This window comes from Schistocerca americana, chromosome 1 (genome assembly GCF_021461395.2).
Source record: "Schistocerca americana isolate TAMUIC-IGC-003095 chromosome 1, iqSchAmer2.1, whole genome shotgun sequence".
In the NCBI taxonomy this organism is placed as follows: Eukaryota; Metazoa; Arthropoda; class Insecta; order Orthoptera; family Acrididae; genus Schistocerca; species Schistocerca americana.
In genome coordinates, this window is record NC_060119.1 from 765,770,199 (window position 1) to 765,789,919 (window position 19,721).

The following is a 19,721-nucleotide window of genomic DNA, read 5'->3' on the forward strand; positions in this document are numbered from 1 at the left end:
TGCCGCACGCACATTCATATAAGAAATTTATTGTTCGTATGAAGTAACTTGTTGCTCTTAGTTCTGGTCTATTCAAGCAACTCAAATTGTTTTATTTTTGTAAGAAATTTATATTCCTTCTTACTAGCTTTTTTCAGTATAGTATTGAGTAAATGTAGATCTGATTGCAAATGTTACATAATAGCATAATATAATACAAACAAAAAAAATCTATGTTAAGGCCACCAGATATCAAATTATTAGGGAACTTAGAGCTGTAGAGTCTAGTTTTGAAATCAATATTTTGCCAAGGACTGATTCCTTATTTTGCATTCGTTATCTGGATAAGATATGATAAAATAATTGCCCCAAGATCAATAACTCCATATGTCCCAGACGAACAACGTGCCACAGTGCGGCACATTGTCACTTGATGCCCCAGTACGCACGAAATTCTAAACATAAACGCGACGAAAAGCGTACGAGCAGAGCAAACACGGAGCACAAGCTTCTACGTCATCGTAGCTACGCATGCGCAGTAATGCCCGTTTTCTGGCGCTCTCTGGCAACTGCTCAAACGAACATGTACTATTCAATTTTATGATGTTCGATCCCATGGAACAATCGATATTTTCGATTGTTTATGTGGTTGTACCGATTGCCACTCCGTGTGTTTATAGGTGGGAGAGTTCGATTGGTAGTTCGAGGTACATATAACATTAATGTCGTTAGTAGTATTGTTTTTGGTGATGTATCCTTATTTTGACCACTCTTTGCCTTGTTTGTTTACATATGTGTACGTAGCCAGTACGATCACAGAAAGGGCTGGGTTGAGAAGTTTCAGCATTGAACAGAAGATGTTTTTGACGTTTCGACGCCGGTATCATTTTATTCTATTTTTTCTCAAAACGACGTATCAACAGAATGGATTCATAATTCAACTAACAACTTTTGATGATGTGATGAAGACCAATGGAATGTTGAGACATCATTTTCCTATTTAAGTGCAAGTTTTTGATGTAATTGTTTCACGTAGTGAAAGAGATGTAGCTAAATAAGTATTTCGAACTAATTTTCTAAGCATTTTATATTATTAAACAACGTCTTGGCAAAAATTGTTGTACACTAGAGATAAAACGAATGAAGGACACTGGCTTAAAGAGACTGGTTTTAATTTTGGGCTGGGTGGAGGCTTCAGTCTTCATCTGGCAATCCTGATTTAGGTTTACCGTGATTTCTCGAAATTACTTTAGGCAAATGCTGGGATGGTTACTACTGACGGGCCGCGGCCGACTTCGTGCCCCATTATTGTCAAACTAAACGAAGTATGTAAATGCATGTATATATGAATTGCATTATTTTGGCTGTTCCTAAATTGTAATACCAAGATATGCCCAATACCCTTGTAAAAATGATCTGCATATGAATAAAACTATTACTATTATTGCTGCTGCTGCGACAGAATGTCATGATAATTAGAGCAGTGGAATTTCATTGCTTGATCTATCATTCATGCACTTGGTTACATATATCTCCTGCTTCCAACACACCTCCATTATAGCTGCAAACTACTACTACTATTAATACACATGAGGAAATTATCATAACAAGAATACAGTAAAATTTGAAATAAATAACTGTGATAATACATTCTGTACCCAACTTGATAACCTCTGTGTGCCTAATAAGTGCTTGGACTTTTTCTTTTATAAATATAGTAATTAAAAATTGCATTAAACATTTTGGTTAGACTTCACACCTAAAAGCTTTGTTACTTAGCAGTTCCATTTTTTGCTGCTGCAGTAGAAATTCAACGTTTTGGTGTGAATCCATCACTGACTGGCATTGTACCCCTTTTGGTTGTACGGAGCAGAATTTGTGGGACCAGTTTTTAAATTCAGGTTTTTGTTTTTCGTTAGGAGATATGCTTTTCTTATTCATCTTGTCATATATCTTTCTACTTTTATACTTTTTCAGACTTTGCATGCTGCAATCTTTGTTATCACCTAGGTAATATTCCGGAGCAACATTAGCTTTATCATCTTGCAACAGATGTCCACAGTAAGAATATGAGGGTGCCCAAATACCTTTCCTTCTTTATTTTATGAGCTTTTCAAATCAAGTAAAATGTGGAAATGGGTACATGTATTTCTGTATCTGCTCCTTAGAGTAGCTTCCGGTTATCAGTGTCAGTAACTGTACCGTCTCAGTACAGACAGCAGTATTTAGGTCTTGAAACCACACATCACTTTTTGTGCACATATCACAATCTTCAGATTCTGCGCCAAGTCCATCTACATTATACAGTTCACGAGATATTGAAAATGTTTCTTCTGTAAAACTTGTTTCAATTTAATTCACTTTTCTTTTTACATACTGTTTTCTTCTTGTGCCACTTACCTTTCCTGGGCATTTAAATGGGGGGAGGGGGGGGGGTTGTAGCAGGGGCTACAGCAGAAATGCTAGGCCTAACATTCAAGTATAAACATCTTCAATATCTTCTTCAGTTTCACATTTGGGTGGTGGTGTTCATTCAGACGGGTTGCCACTAAATTTCTTCTTGTAGTGAGTGCAGCAATTCCTGCACAGTGGATACCATCACAATGGATACCATTACTTGAGGACCAAGATATTTTTGCAATACCTCTTGACACATTTCTTAAAATGTGAAGTGTTTTTCACTTTCCTTAAACACCACCTTCTTTTGTCTTTTTTTTCATAGTCCACACACACACCTCACTCTCACTACTGTATTTCTTCACTGACATGGTATCTAACAAAAAGTTCAAACCAAACACAAAGCTCGATGCACAATGGTTTATTTGCAAGTTCTCACTTGTTTGTTATAAATGGAAGGGCACTGCAAACAGTATTGCCAACAAGCATATTTTACACTAGAAATTCAGTGATGCGAAATGTGCAGAATGTAGAAAATTTTTTAACAATGTTCACAGAAAAATATTTCCCACTGTGTTTGCACTTAACAACTAACATCCAACCAATCAATATTTTGTGTAATTCTCAAAAGTTTTTGGATGGGGGTTTTCGAGTAAATAATTCGTAAAATCTCCTAAAAATGCAATTTTTTTTACATTTTTGGTATTAAATGTTCACATAATACAGATAGTGAGCAGAGAAGATACTGTTTAAAATTACATCAGTAGCATCTGGTAATATGAAAAAATATAGTATTCTGTGACTTTCCAAATTAGAAAAAAAAAAATTTTAAGTGAAAAAATTTACTTAAATTTTGTTCTTCAATTTGTGAGTTAAAGGAAGCCCATAAGTGTGCACATGTTGACTACATTTCAATGCACTAGGAGGGAGCTTTAACGCAAAACATCTGCCAGGTCTCCAGTACTTGTGGTTTATTAGTTATAGTTTCTTTTGTTCTCTACTGTTTTAAAAGTTATTTACAAAATATACATTTTTCAAAGGACCACACCGTTTATGAAAACTGAGATAAAATGAAAATATTTTACTTCTTAACACTTGTGATATAGAGGTCTAATATCAATTTTTTACAGTGAAGTTCGTTACCACGAATTGACATGATCTGTATGATTTAGAGATGAAATCACTGTTGTACTACTTCAGCCATCCCAGAACAATTTTGTCAGGGTTCTTTATATCTAATAGAATAAAAGAAAGTCAGGGGAGACAAATCTGGGCTGTAACATTGTTGGGATAGTTTTGTCATCCTGTATATGTTGCAGTGCCTCTCTCACAACTAGTAATATTTGAGTAGGTACATTGTGAAGATGGGGCAGCTTGTTGTTAAGGATCTATCTTATCCTCAAATACCCAAACATTTTTACACTTTTACTTTTGTGGACCACACTTTTTGCGAGAAGTCGAGGCCAGTTTCTGTCTTGATGTGCTTATGCAAGCCTTTTTTTTTGATCATGTGGAGAACTTTTGTACCACTCTGTATTTTACAATTTGATTTTTGGGCCATACCCAAAAATCCAAGGGGGATTTTATTGTCACAGTTGGGACAGTTGCACTATGCTTTTTGATGGTCAGAAGCACTCAATAGTGCCAAAAAATAAAACAGAACAAGACCATACAAAACACACTATAAGATTATGGTATCCCAGTCTCCAATCTCTCAACCCTAGACTGTGGTACCATCCCCTCCCCTCCTCCCCCTCCTCACAGCTAAAGGAAGCCAGTACCCCAGTCTCCAGCTCATCTATGTAGATCAATCCTGATCCAGGAAACCCCACAACTACAAAAGCTGGCATCCCAGCCTCCAGTTCACCTGTCTGGCTCAACCTAAGACCAGGATACCAATAAACCCTCCCCACTACTACAAAAGCCGGTATCTTAATCTCCAGTTCATCTGTACAGCTCAACCCTAGACAGTATACCAATAACCCCACCCCCCCATCTACAAAAGCTGGTATCTCCTTTTCCAGTGCACCTATGTAAGTCAACCCTAGAGTCAAATCCACTTATGGTGTCGGTGGTTTTCTGTCGTGTGTTTCACTTGGTAGCTGTGAGTGCAATGAGTGATGGGAAGTGAAAATGTTTAATGATGAGTCAGATAGGACAAGATGGCGGAACTCTTGAGAAATTAGTTTTTGATGAACATTGTAAGTAGATCAGTGTTTTTAAATGAAATCATGGGGGAAGGTAGGTGAATCAATGTTTTTTAATGGAATGCGATATGGTAAGTGGCTCAATGATTTTAAGTAAATGATGGGAGAAGGTACATGGATCAATGTTTGTTAATTACATCATTGGACAAGGTAGGTGGAACATTGTTTTGATGGGAGAAGGTAAATGGGTCAATGTTTATTAATAACAGTCACATGTTCGATATATTAATAAGCATTGATCCACCTATATTCTCCCATGATTTACTTAAAAGCACTGATCCACTTAATCAGTCGTTATGCAGGCATCTGAGAACACAGTTTAAATTTTAAGACAGGTTCTATTTTATGTTACAACATTCTGTACAAAATATTCCAGTGTGCCACCACATAATTTTGTATGCTCCACATTATGATGACTATATAACGCTAAATGGCACAATAACATAACTCACAAACACATCACCACCACATAATTAAACTGCTAAAGCATGCTGCCTCATCATACACTGTGCTCTCTACGACATTTCACTGCCCCTCCAAAATAAAATACCACAGCTTGATGACATCACCCAACACATCAGGGCACAGCACATCTGCGTCACGGGTTAAAGCGGACGGTAGTATCGTACAACCAAGTATACCTAGCAACAGCTTGTATGGGGGAAGCTTGCCTAAAAAGGTAGCAAAGTAGATTTTGGGCATACTTTGTTGTGTGATTAAAAACTTGACCCACTTACGACATTTATTGAAAACTGTTTTCTCATGGTTTCCAACATCTTGTCCTATCCAACTCCTCATTTGTCATGTTCACTTCCCATTACTCACTGCACATACAGTTAGCAACTGCAACACATTGGAAAAGACACCTTCACTGTAAGTCGACTTTTACTCTATGTTTGAGCTATATAGGTGAACTGGAGAAGGGGTGTTATTGGTATCCTGGTCTAGGGTTGAGCTGTAAGGGTGAACTGGAGATTGGGATACCGTCTTTTGTAGTTGTGGGGAGGATTTATAGCTATCCTGGTCTAGGGTTGAACAATACAGGTTATCTGGAGATTGGGATATGGTGTGTTTTGTATGATTTTGTTGGCATTTATTTTTTGGCATGTTCGAGCCCCCACCCTGAGTGTTGTATCTTGAATAGTGTTGATTTTATTATTGAATTTTTAATTTGTCCCCACCCAGAACCCCATTTTTTCCTGTGGTTGTCCTGCTAATTTCTTTGGGTGTAGTCACTGTATTGCTTCGATGGCATCTGTATATTTGCAGCTGTTATGTATGATGTTTTAGCCAGTATGTTGGATATGCTAGAAACAGGTGTTTTCGCATGGTGATGACGTCATTGATGAAAGCAGACTAATTGCATCTCAGTCTCTAGCAATCCCTAAGTCTCAGGCCTATTTTCAGTCAGTACAGATTTTAGTTCAAGCCTGTACTTTCTTTTTCTTTCAGCTACCTTTGTATGCTTCAGTTAAAAGTGTTTGACAAGAGGCTACCTTTATCTTAATTTTCTTCTATCCCCTCCGTTCCCCTCCTCCTCCTCCCCCTTCCCCTCCTCCTTCCCCTTTCTTTGTACTGCATTTGCTGACATCTTTCTGCAACTTTTCTTGATATTTCTCATATGCTTGGCGACATTAAGAATTCATTATTATTGTAAACTATTAACACACTATGTACACCAACAAATATCACTTAAAGATGACAAGAAGTGATGAATGGTTAGGTTTTAGTAACAATCCAAAAAACTGTCATAGATAGGGGTAGAATTACTTTCAGCATTTGTCATGATCATGTACATATTAAACACTGCTTTTTGGTCACTAAATGTTTTTGTCAATTTTTCTCACTCATAATGAAAAATAAACTTACTTACTACAATTTCTGAGTTGCAGAGGAAACTTTCTCCTGTTTTTTTGTCATAGACATAGCTCTTTTTTGGTAAATTAGCTGCATTCTTAATCTCTTATCTTTCTTAAAAAGTGAAGTTCATCTGAAAGATAAGGTTCTGCTCTTGAAACCTTAACATTCGGAACAATAACAGTGACTGCAATCTAAATTTAAATAGCTGCCAATATAAAGAGCAAACTTTTAAACCAATCTAATCTACAAAAGGACAGTAAAATTTTACTTTTGTATATTCAGAAAACTACAAAATAAATTTAATTAAAAATAACATTTTACAGAATCTCAGGCTTAGTTTTACATGGAATCATGCCCAAGTTTTATCACCAGGTGTTACTCTGCCAGAATATTTTGACGAGTCTCCACATTCAAAAGAAGTCTTTACATAATGCTCCTCTGAAAATATGTTCAATACTAACTTCATATACAGTTACTGCATTTGCAAATCATCAATCACAGTTAATTGCACAGTAGTTTTCACTAAATTTTCCTCATCTGTTGTCAAATGAACGCTTAATGGAATTAAAAGTTCAAAAGTTCTCGCTTTTGGATCACATATTCCTAGGTTTAGATTGGTATATAATAAGTTGTCAGTTTCTGATGTCTTTACTAGCCATGATTAGAATTTTGTGTGCCATTCAAAAATTTGATGTTCTGGACTTTGCTTCACCCTTATAATATGAAATGTCACAGTAATAGATTTGTTCAATTTAACAAAAAATTTGATCTCAGAAAGCTGCTTGATGATTTTTTGCATCTTCATTCTTGACACTTCTGGTGGAATATGTGCAGTACAAAGGCTTGGAGACGATTAAGTGGAGTCTCCTAGCTCACCTAACACCTCCAGTGCCAATCTTATCCAGAGTGGCTGCTGTTCACCCCTTCCCATTGGCTGGGGAAAAAAAAAGTCCCGATACTTATCGAACACAGCGACTTTGTTAAATACGATTCTGTGGTACATAACTGAGTCAAAGTTACAGTGTGTAGTGTTGTGAGACATGTGTAATTTATAATAGCTGACTGCTTTTTAAATAATTACTTAAAGTGTGTGATTTTAGGCTTTGCCAGTGAATCTGTTTGTACTGTTGTTGGGTGTCTAGCTGTGTGCAACCAGCTGGCACCTGACAACAATATAAACATTGCTTAAACTGTTCATTAACAGCTGCTGAACTTGTTCTCATGAAACACCCTGCAATCTAGAGTAGACTGTACTATGATGTAAAATCCCTCTTTTCCTGAATAACCTTCATTCCAGAAAATTGGAAAGGTAATATTGAATCTGTAGTGGTGACAGTTTTCATTGCTATTGTTACATATCTGCATCTTTTCTAGTAATCCTTGTGACATACGTAAACACACTATATTTGGTACTGTGCTGTAAATTGTTCAAAAAGTTTCATTTAATGGGACTGACAGTCTCAGAAAACATCACCAAAATATAAATCAGATAAAAAGAACATCATCAACAAATTACCAACATCAGCGTGTAATGCAGGAGCTGCCGACACTTAACTTTAGAAATGTTGAATTCGTTAGAAGAGGGTCGCATATTCAGCTATATAAAAATGAGGTAGGGAATCGGCCATACCTTATTGCCGGAACTACACTGCCATTTGTTTGGGGTGAGTCTGCAAACTATATAAATTCTGGAAAGACAGGAATTTGCAATGTGCTTTTTCTACAAATTAGTGCATTGTTCTGTGTACCCTCATTCTCTACTTGGTTGGTGCTGTATGAATCTGATAAACTGTCATACTTAAAGGTATTAAATTGAGTCCAGCATGTTGGAACTAGGGAAGCTGTAAAGGAATTTGATACTAATATCTTTAAGTCAGTGATCATCCAGTCATGGAGCAACATTTTAATAATTCTTTGTGAGCACTCTAGATGTACATCTACACTCCTCAAGCCACATTATGGTTTGCGGCAAAGGGTGCTTCTGGAACCAAAATCCTTTACCCCTTTTCCTATTCCATTTAGGAATTACATGTGGGAAGAATTATTATTGGTAGAGCTCCACATGAGCTGTAAATCGTCTGATTCTGTGATAGTGGTGATTTTATGAAATGTATATGGGAGGGAGTAATGTATTGTGTGACTTCTTTGGGCAAAATTTCAACTGTAGGCTTCTCTGTAATGTTCAACACTTCACTTGTAGTGTCTGCCCCTGGAGTTTATTGAGCTCCTCAATATGCTCTCATGCCAAGTAAAAGATCCTGTGATAAAACACGCTGCTCTTTATCGAATCTTTTACATCTCGTCTGTTAATCCTACATGGTGAGGATCCTAAACTGATGAACAGTACTCAAGAACCAGTCAAACGAGTGTTTTGTAAGCCACTTCTTTCATGAATGAATTATGTTTACTTAAGATTCTCCCACTGAATCTCTGCGTGGCATCTGATTTTACTACTGTTTGTGTTATGTGGTGATTGTGGCTGATTACTCCTAGGTACATTATGGGAGTTACTATTTCTTTGATTTATTGGCAGTTGTGTTACTGGACGGTAGTGTATCTCTCCACCTATTTAGATGCAATATATTAAATTTATTTATGTTCAGAGTCAACTGCTATTATCAGCTCCAATCGTAAAACTTATGCGGGCCTTCCTGCAGTTCCCTGAAATCTTTTGGCATTTTTACTTCCTATAGACAATAATATCATCCATGAGTAGCCTCATGGACTATCTGACACTATCCACTGAATGGTTAATACAAATTATGAGCAGTTACAGCTCTATGGCACTCCTTCATGGAATTTCTGAATTCACTTTTACATTTACATATTTTGTTCTATTAAAAACAAAGTGTTGAATCGTATCTGCAAGGAAATCCTGATTCCAATCACAAATCAGAAATATTGAAGATGTGGGACCACAGGTTGGCTTAGATCCATAATGTAATCGAGGTGACAGATATCTGTATTTAAAGCTTATACTATGACATCACACATTAATCAGTAAACAGACACAAAGAACATGAAAAATATTTAATTGCAAAAATGACGTGAAACTAATGGGACAGGTGCAGTAATTAGGAGTTTTTGGTTGGGAACAACCTAAATGCTTGAGAATTCTAATAATGAAGACATGCCAATACAAATACTAAAGCAAAAAACAACACTTTGAAAACATCAGCAGTCAATAAAAGGCATAATAACCAAAAAACTGGAAAAACAAGTATTGGAAATGTCGCTTTATCTGTGTAGCTTAAATGAAATCCATGACACCACACACTAACAAAAACCTACAAGAACATAGGTACCAGAAATTTTGCATTAGCAATACAGCTCAAACATAATACATGATACCATGAACCTACACATAAATCCAGAACCCGGTACTTGAAATTTCACTTGACCTATATAGCTCAAGCAAAGCCCACAACAATATCATAAAACCACAACTGACAGAACTGTTCTCAAAACCTAACCAGACCAAAGTACCTACGACGCATCCACAATACCCACCACTATAAACTATTAAATACAGACATCAGCTACCAACCCAACGCAACCAATGAAATAAATAAGAAAACTACTCTAATATTAATTTCAATACCCCTGACTCAAAGAAGATCACATAGAAACAAACATACCATACATTTTACAATAAAGACAAAATAAACCATAAAAATTTGCTTATCACTCTGTCACCTGACAAATAAATGTAGGCTGGCACATCATACACAATCATAACTAGAAAAAATTGATTGTTTCGGCCATATCATTGCCCATAGTAGCAACTAACAAACGACTAACAAATTTTGTCTAATATCCATACTAAATACCAAATGAAAAACAAAACCATTAAATTTCAAACTAATAATAGTGTGATTAACTAACAATTGCAAAACTGAAAATGAATCAGTAACCAATGACTACTACTTCGAAATGACCCCCTGACAAGCAAATAAAAACAAACCCCCAAACCACTCAGTAACTAAGTTCATTGCCATAGCAACATCATTAACAAACATATTAAAAAGACGAACATCCCACACAAGAGTGTGCCACTGCTGATTCCAACATGCCTCCTGCAAACTTGATCCATTTCGAAGATACCGTGCTGCAATGACATCATGTAACTCAGTGGGTCCAGGGGTTAGAATAGGACCAAGGTATTCCTGCCTGTTGTAACAGGTGAATAAAATGAGTCTCACATGATTCGGTAACTTCATGTGATGGACCCCTGTTGGGTTTCCCCTCCATTTTTCAAGATTTTTCCCAAAAAGCGAGCCAATTGGGGAAAGGTGGCTTACAAAGTGCATAGTGTCCATCATGCACTGAGATCTCTCTCATCCTTTGTCGACGTGAATCTGCACTTCTGCTCATTCTCCAGCTGTTGGGCGAGGTCACCCTCCTGGGTGCATTCTCCTCCATCCTCTGTGCACTATCATTTTCTGCCCTGTCGATGATAATGGACTTCTTAGCTTGTTTGTGCCTGATATCCAGCACGGTAGCTAGTCTATTGTGGTGGGGCCATCATGTACCCTGTTTGTTGTAGCCCCCTGCGCTGTTAACTCCTCACGCATGCCAAGGAGTAGATGCTTGTCACTCTGGGGCATTGGGACTCCTGGCAATGGCCATCCTGCCAGGTGGCCTTTGCTGTGGCTGGGTGGTGCCTTTGGGGAGGGCCCCTGGTCGGAGTGGGTGGCATCAGGGCAGATTTCACGCCATGAAGTGTAGTACGTCATGTCTTGCTGGTGGTCAAACACCAGCATTCTCTGAGGGGTCAAGTTCTAACTTCAATGCTAAGAAATATGACCCTAAATCCCCCCCGGCCACACCATGGGAGGAACGCCATGCTAAGGATGCTCATCTTGGCCTTCGAGGGTGAAACATTACCTGAGAAGGTGAAAGTGATGGTCTACTACCATGTATAGCCATATAGCACTCCCCCGACGCAGTGCTTTAAGTGCTGGAATTTCGGCCGTATGTATTCCTGCTGTACTTCCAACGTCACCGGTTGGGACTGTGGACGTCCTTCACATCCCTATACTCCCTGTGCCCTGCCTCCCATCTGTGTCAACTGCAGAGAGCACCATTCTCTTTGCTTGCCAGACTACAGGATTCTCCAGAAAGAAAGAAAAATAATGGAATACAAGACCATGGACCGATTGACCTTCACTGAGGCTAAGAGAAAATATGAGAGGCTATATCCTTTGCATATGATGTCAACCTATGCCGCTGTTAGGACAACGATTCTACCATCTTCCGTTCTGCCACGTACAGTTGGCTCTCAGAGCCGACAGAATCTACCTGCCCCCTTGATGGTGGCTAGCACTTCCCTCCTTGTTGCTCTTGTACAACTTACTTTAGGATCAACGTCCCCCCAACCATCGAGGACATCAGTCCCCACTTTTCAGCCGGGTAAGCATAAGTCTTCTTCAGCTTCTCTCGCCAGGTTCATACCAGTGACAAAGCTGACACCCCCCAGTGGCTGGAGGAACCACAAGTAGCTGGTCGTAGTGTTTCCTGGTCCTCCTCAGTCCCTGAGACTGAATCAGTGAAGCCCTCCCAGACAGACAAACCTAAGGAGCAGCGAGAGAAACATAAAAAGAAAAAGACCCCCCAAGAACCAAGACACGGTGGTGGCACCCACACCTCCACTACCTACAAGCTCTGTGTCTGAGGATGAGGTGGAGATTCTGGTGTCCGCTGAGGACCTAGATCTTGCTGGGCCCTCAGACACAATAGGTGTCGATCGCACAGTTGCTCGTCTAGTGGCAGCAGGTGACCCTGAGGCGTAGACTGCCTCATTCAGTGTTTCATGCCTTCCCAGTCTCATGATCACGTAATACTCCATTGGAACTGCTGCAGTTATTTCCACCACCTGCCTGAGCTACTGCAATTGTTACACTTTACACCTGCTTTCCGCATTGCCCTCAAGGAAACCTGGTTCCTGGCAACGCGGACCCCAGCCGATCGCGGTTACAGGGGATATTACAAGAACCGTAGTGAGTATAATAGTGTATCAGGTAGAGTTTGTGTCTATGTCCTGAACTCAGTATGCATTAAACCTGTGTCCCTTCAAACCCCTCTTGAAGCTGTGGCTGTCAAGATATGGACGACCCAGGAAATAACTGTTTGCAACATATATCTTCCTCCGGATGATGCAGTGCCCCTGAATGTATTGGCTACACTGATTGATCAACTCCCTAAACCTTTCCTACTTGTGGGAGATTTTAACATGCATAACCCCTTGTGGGGTGGTGCCATGCCTACTGGCCGATGTAGGGAGGTTGAAAATTTACTGTCACAACTCGACCTCTGCCTCTTAAATACGGGTTCCCCCCACACATTTCAGTCTGGCACATGGCACATACTCTGCCATTGATCTCTCAGTTTGCAGTCCTGGCCTTCTCCCATCTATCCACTGGAGAGCACATGACGACGTGTGTGTTAGTGGCCACTTCCCCATCTTCCTGTCACTCCTCTGGCATCATGCCCACGGACACCTACCCAGATGGGCTTTAAACAAGGCAGACTGGGAAGCCTTTACCTCTGTTATCTCTGCTGAATCTCTCCCACATGGTGCCTTCGATGTTGTCGTTGAACAGGTCACAACAATGATCGTTATAGCGGCGGAAAATGCAATCCCTTGTTCTTTGGGGTGCCCCCGGCGAAAGACAGTTCCTTGGTGGTCGCTGGAAGTCACTGAGCAATTAAAGAGCATTGGCAAGCTCTACAGCGACATAAGCGGCACCTTTCCCTAGAGCACTTAATAGCCTTTAAGCACCTCTGTGCCCATCTTTGCCATCTTATAAAACAATGTATACAGGAGTGTTGGGATAGGTAAGTGGTGACCATACGTCACCTTTCCAAGTCTGGACGAAGATCAGACATCTTTTTGGGTACCAGACCCTAACAGGTGTCCCTGGCATTAACATCAATGGCGTGTTATTTGCCGACGCAAATTTGATTGCCAAGCACTTTCCTGAGCACTATGCTTGAGACTCAGCATCGGAGAACTACCACCCGCCTTTCACACCCTTAAATGGTGGACAGAAAGGAAAGTCCTCTCGTTCACTACGTGCCAACGTGAACCCTATAACGCCCCATTTACAGAGTGGGAGCTCCTCACAGCCCTTGCACATTGCCCCAACACAGCTCCTGGGATGGATCAGATCCACATTCAGATGATTAAACATCTCTCATCTGACTACAAGTGACATCTCCTCATCACCTTCAACCGGATCTGGTGCGATGGAATCTTTCCATTGCAATGTGGGAGAGCACCATAGTTCTGTTGCCCAAACCCAGTCAGAGCCCGCTTGATGTGGACAGCTACCAGCCTATCAGCCTCACCAACTTTCTTTGTAAGCTGCTGGAACATGTGGTGTATTGGGGGGTGGTTCGGGTCCTGGAATCGTGGCCTACTGGCTCCAAGTCAGTGCGGCTTCCACCAGGGTTGCTCTACCACTGATAATCTTGTGTCCCTGAGCTGTAGGGCCGTCAGTCTCACCTTCTCTGTATGCGGGTGACTTCGGCATTTCATACTGCTCCTCCAGTACTGGTGTTGCTGAGCAGTGCCTACAGGGAGCCATTCACAAGGCACAGTCATGGGCTCTATCCCACAGCTTCCAGTTTTCAGCCGTGAAGTCGTGTGTCATGCATTTCTTTTGGCATCACACCGTTCATCCTGAACCAGAACTTTACCTTAATGACAAACCACTCACTGTAGTGGAGACATATTGATTCTTAGGACTGGTTTTCAACACCCAATTGACTTGGCTACCTCACCTTCATCAGCTTAAGCGCAAGTACGGGCAGCACGTCAATGCCCTCCGCTGCCTGAGCAACACCAGCTGGGGTGCAGATCGCTCTACGTTGCTGCAGCTCTACAGAGCCCTAGTTAAATCCCGCCTGACTACGGGAGTCTGGTTTATGGTTCGGTGGTGCCCTCAGCATTGTGTTTACTTGACCCAGTGCACCACTGTGGCGTTTGCCTAGTGATGGGTGCTTTTAGAATGAGTCCGCTGACCAGTGTCCTGGTGGAGGCAAGAGTCCCTCCATTGAAGGTTAGGTGTGCACAACTGCTCGCCAGTTATGGTGCACACATTCATAGTTATCCTGCACATCCGAATTGCCGTCTCCTTTTCCCAACCACCACGGTCCATCTCCCGCATCGCTGGTCCAGGTCAGGGCTTACAATTGCTATTCGCGTCCGATCCCTTCTGTCTGAACTAGAGTCTTTCCCGTTACCACCTATTCTCGAGGTCCATTCACGTACACCTCAATGGTGTACACCTAGGCCACAGTTCTTTTGGACCTTTCACACGGCCCTAAGGAATCCATTAATCCTGCGGCTCTCCGCTATCACTTCCTCTCGATTCTCTACACATACTAGGGCCGTGCAGCGATTTACACTGACTGTTCGGTGGCTGGTCACGCAGGCTTTGCGTATGTTCGTGGCACTGAACAGCAATCCTTCCCAGATGGCTGCAGTGTTTTCACTGCAGAGCTGCCGGCCATACCTCATGCTCTCGAGCACATCCACTCGTGCCCTGGCGAGTCATTTCTCTTGTGTACTGACTCCTCGAGCAGCCTACGAGCCATCGACCAGTGCTACCCTCACCATCCTTTGGTAGCGTTTATTTAGGAGTCTATCTATGCCCTGGAACTGTCCCATCGATCACTGGTGTTTGTATGGACCCCAGGACACGTCGGAATCCCAAGCAATGAACTTACTGACAGGCTTGCCAAACAGGCTACGTGGAAACTGCTTCTGGAGATGGGCATCTCCGAAACAGACCTGTGTTCTCTCTTACACCACAGGGTTTTTCGGCTTTGGGATATGGCACGGCATAACAGTACACACGACAAACTGCGTGTCATTGAGAAGACTACGAATGTTTGGAAGTCTTCCGTGTAGTCCTCTCACAGGGAATCAGTTGTCCTCTGCCAGATCCACATTGGCCATATTGCCTAACGCACGATTATCTCCTTCATCGGGAGGACCCACCTCAGTGTCGCTGTGGCTCACAAATGATGGTCGCCCAGCTCTTGCTGCGGACTTGTAACTTTCCCAGCGCCCTACCTTTGATGTTGGGTAACAATGCCTCAACAGCAGCTTTAGTTTTACATTTTATTTCTGAGGGTGTGTTTTATCATTTAATCTAAGTTTTAGTGCATGTCCTTTGTCCCTCTGTGTCCTCCACCCTTTTGCTTTTTGGGTGGAGGTTTTAATGTGTTGCAGAGTGGCTGGCTTCTCCTTTTTATTCTCATAGTCAGCCAGCCATGGTAATCTGCTCTCTTGTTTTGATCTCTTCTACAGGTTTCTTGCGTCTCTCTGTTGTTTTCTTGTCCGATTTTGTCCATTTTAGTGTTTGTTGCCCTTCTGTCATTCTTGTGGTTTTCTCCTTTCTTCCAGCTATGTTTTGTATGTCTCGATTATTTTACTCCTAACCTTGTGGAATTATTTTAATGAGAACGAGGGACCAATGATGTTGATGTAGCAGTTTGGTCCCCCCCCCCCCCCCCCTTTCTTTTAAACAAACCAACCATTCAACCAACCCACCATAAATCAAAGCTGACGATGGTACTACATACTTCAGTTGACCCCACATATCTGGTATGATACTTAGTAGGTCAATTTTTTTTCCCTTCACTAAATGCCAGTGTAGGGCTGTATCAAGTGCTTTCCAGAAGTCGAGGAACATGGCATCGACCTGGGTTTCTTAGTCTATGGCACTCTTGAGTCTCATTCGTGAACAGAGAGATATGCGTTTTGCATCATTTCTGTTTGTCGTACCCGTGTTGACTTTTATAGAAGAGGTTTTTCTTTTCCAAAAATGTCATAAGTGAGCATAAAATATGTTCTATAATTCTACAACAGATTGACATCAGTGATAAAGGCCTGTAACTATGATGATTGTCTGATTATCCTCCTTCAAAATTGGAATAACCTGCATATTTTTCCAATTGCTAGGTAGCCTTCATTGCACGTATAATAACCTACTGCTAGAAGGAGAGTTTTTTCACATATCTGTAAAGAACCTCTTTGAGTCCTGTTGCCTTTACACTGTTTAGTAATTTTCCAGTGTGCAACATTTTTAGAAGACCGAATTCAGTATTTCGGTCTTCTCACTTACAGTCACTGTTCAGTGTTAGTATGGTCACTGAGCATCTGAAGAGACAATTTTGATCCAGTCACTGACGTTTTGTAAGACCAAATCTTAGGATTTTTAGTCACAGTGATAAGATATTACTTTCAAATTCAATGAGTGCTCCTCGCATTGCTCTCCTTGTGCTCATTTTGGCTTCATTCAGCTGTTTGTTCACTAGACACTGACTGCACTTAATTCAGAGATGATGATCTCTGTGCTTCGAGAAAGTTTCCCTATCCTACATCCGGTTAGGCATAGAGGGCATTGTTGACACTTTAAGATCAGTTTAGCTGTTATATAATGGGACATTGTTGGTAGAAACTTCTATTTCCCACCAAATTGAGAACCTCCAGAAAGCTCAGTGCCTCGGGAAATATACCACCGAAATGGAGCTGCACACCGCTTTGAATTACAGCAAAGGTGTTGTGATGTGCAGAGATCTGGTGGACTTTCCCAAGGAGAAACTGAAAGGTGAGTGGTTCAGAAAGGTATAGTCAACATGCAAAACATGAAGAGGCTGAATGGGTATCTTGTAAAATTTGACTTCTTTATTCTGACGTTTAAAAGCACGAAACTTCGTGAGCACATTAAGGCAGGTTGCTTCACCTAAGCATACAGCCTTATCTTGCCAACTCAATGTGCTGTTTCAAATGCCAGTGATGTGGGTATACTACTCCTGTGTGTCACGGAGAAACTGCTTGTGGCACATGTGGTAAGGCTGCCCACAAAGGAGAAGTCTGCTCATCTCTGTTGAGGTGTGTGAATTGCTCTGAGGCTAACCCTGTCTGTAGTGAGGACTGCAGTGTATATGTGGAAGAACAGGAGATACGAGAGCTTAAGACGGTGAAGCGCATTCCTTATGATGAGGCCAAAAATATGTATAAAGCCATGCTGCCCCCAGCATTCACTACCTTCTTTGCTTTGGTTCTTAAACAGCCAGTGGGGAAAGCTGTTGTTACTACACAAATAGAGGTTGCTAGTGTCAGCACTAGTACCAGCGTTTGTCAATGCACTTGTGCTGCTGCAGTTATTTTGATGCTTGTACCTTGCCCCAGAACTCCAGAAAAGGCTATGGTTGCAGAGTTTCCTACCCCTCCAATGATTCAGTCTGACATACCATCCAGTGCTGCAACAACCATCACCAAAGCCATGGATATGGCTCTGAAGCCTACCCAGGGAAAAAATCAAAGGCAAAGCATCTACCACTGATGGAGTTCGGAAGTAAAAAGTCCGGCTATGTCAACGTCATGCTCTCTGACGTCTCTCTAGATACTTCTTTAGAGGCGATGGACTTTGATGTGGGACAGGGCCAATCATCTTGCCCCAAGATAGGGATCCACCCATTGCAGATGCTCCTTCCTGGCAGGAAGTCAGAATAAAAGTGCTACCCCCATGATAGACGGTACCCATTCTGCAGTGGAACTTAATGCGGTCAGGACATGTGGGGGAACTGAAACTGCTAACACAGGTATACCCCCTGTGCTTGTGTTTGCAAGAAACACATTTTATAAAGTGTCTGATACCCCTCTCCTGTGGGGCTATACACTCTATTGCAAAGATGACCTGACTAAGGAAAGGGCCAAGGGAGGAGCCGCTTTTTTCATTAGTAATGCACCACTACTCTGTTCTCCCCCTAGCTACTGACCTGCTGACAGTTGCAGTTCATGTATGTCACAGGATCACAGTTTGTTTGCTATACACTTAGCTCCACACAATCCAATTGAGTCTGAGGCTCTAATGGATCTTATAGAACAACCCCAACCATTTCTCTTACTAGGAGACTTCAATACCCATTACATATTGTGGGGTTCAACCTCTGCTTGCCTTTGGGGTTGAGTTTTCGAGATTCTCATGATGTCCCATGAGCTGTGCACTCTCAATACCAACACTCCTGCCAATTTCTGCGCTGCCACTGGGTCATTCTCAGCTATCGACCTCTTTCTGCTGTCCAGCCCTTGTGGACTCAGTTCAGTAGGAAGTCACTGACATTGATTCTGGTGACCACTTCCCACTCCATATCCACCTACTGTATGGAGTTCTCCCTGAAGGGATGCAACAATAATGGAAGATCAGAAGAGAGAACTGGACGCTGTTCAGCCAAGTGGCTCTGTTTGAGTGCTGTGACAGCATCCAGGAGTGGGTGCATCATGTCGTACGAGTAATCCACTGTGCCACTGATGTCTCCATCCCAAAGTCCTCTCATCATATGATGAGGCCACCTGTCCCTTGGTGGACTGATGGGTGCTGTTTGGTCATTCGTGTAAGGCATGCACTTCTGTGACAATTTACGAGCTGCCCAATTGTGGATAATCTCACAGTCTTTTCGATTAGCAAACGCATCATCAAGGAGAGCAAGAAAAGATCATGACAAGTGTTCCTGGAATCTATCGGTGATTCCACTTTTTCTACTACAATATGGGTTAGCCATCAGGAGAATTTCCAGTAAAGGCAGTTGGTTACCTACAGCAGCATCAGGGGCATCTCCAAACAAAAGCTGGAGACACTGCACAGACAATGACAGAGCATTTTGCACTGACTACTGCCCCTGCCAGCCAGGACCCAGGGTTCCTTCTTTACAATGCCACCATGGAGAGGTGTGAGTTGGGCTTAAGATCTGATTGGAGTCCTACAATTGCCTGTTCCCCATGTGGGAGCTGGATTTGGCACTGTCTGCATTTTGTGATACTGCACTCAGTCTCAATGAAATCTGATACAGCATGCTGTGAAACTTGACACCAGTGTCAAAGGAAATCCTTGTAATGATTTATTAATCCAATAAAGCAGACAGGCAATTTTCCCAACTAATGGATGGAAGTAATTTTGCTACCTCTGCACAAACTGTCAAAGGACCGGATATGTCCCAGTACTTACTGGAGCCTCGCATTAATAAGCTGTGCAGGAAAGACCTTGGACTGAATGATTACCAGTTGTCTCGTCTGGATGTTAATAGACCAGAAAGCTCCTTAACCACTCTCCATGTGGATTCAAGAGATTTCGATTTTTTGTCGACAACCTGGCCCTGTCAGGGGTGGCTATTCAGCAGGCTTTCCAGTGTCAACAACATTGTGTGTATATATATTTTGGTATATGTGCGGATGGTTATGTGTGTGTGCGAGTGTATACCTGC

The 19,721-nt window shown here is 41.6% G+C and overlaps 1 protein-coding gene across 15 annotated transcripts in view; it reads left to right on the plus strand.

Moving 5' to 3' along the window:
- Positions 1 to 547: 547 nt before the first annotated feature.
- LOC124611912 (longitudinals lacking protein, isoforms H/M/V-like) overlaps positions 548 to 19,721 on the plus strand; it is a 453,788-nt gene continuing 434,614 nt past the window's right edge. For 13 of the 15 annotated variants that reach the window (XR_006979507.1, XM_047140288.1, XM_047140290.1 and 10 more), the window contains exons 1-2: positions 548 to 686; positions 784 to 1,304. The gene's annotated coding sequence lies outside the window, so the exon portion shown is untranslated. The other 2 variants (XM_047140283.1, XM_047140284.1) reach the window with 2 other exon arrangements.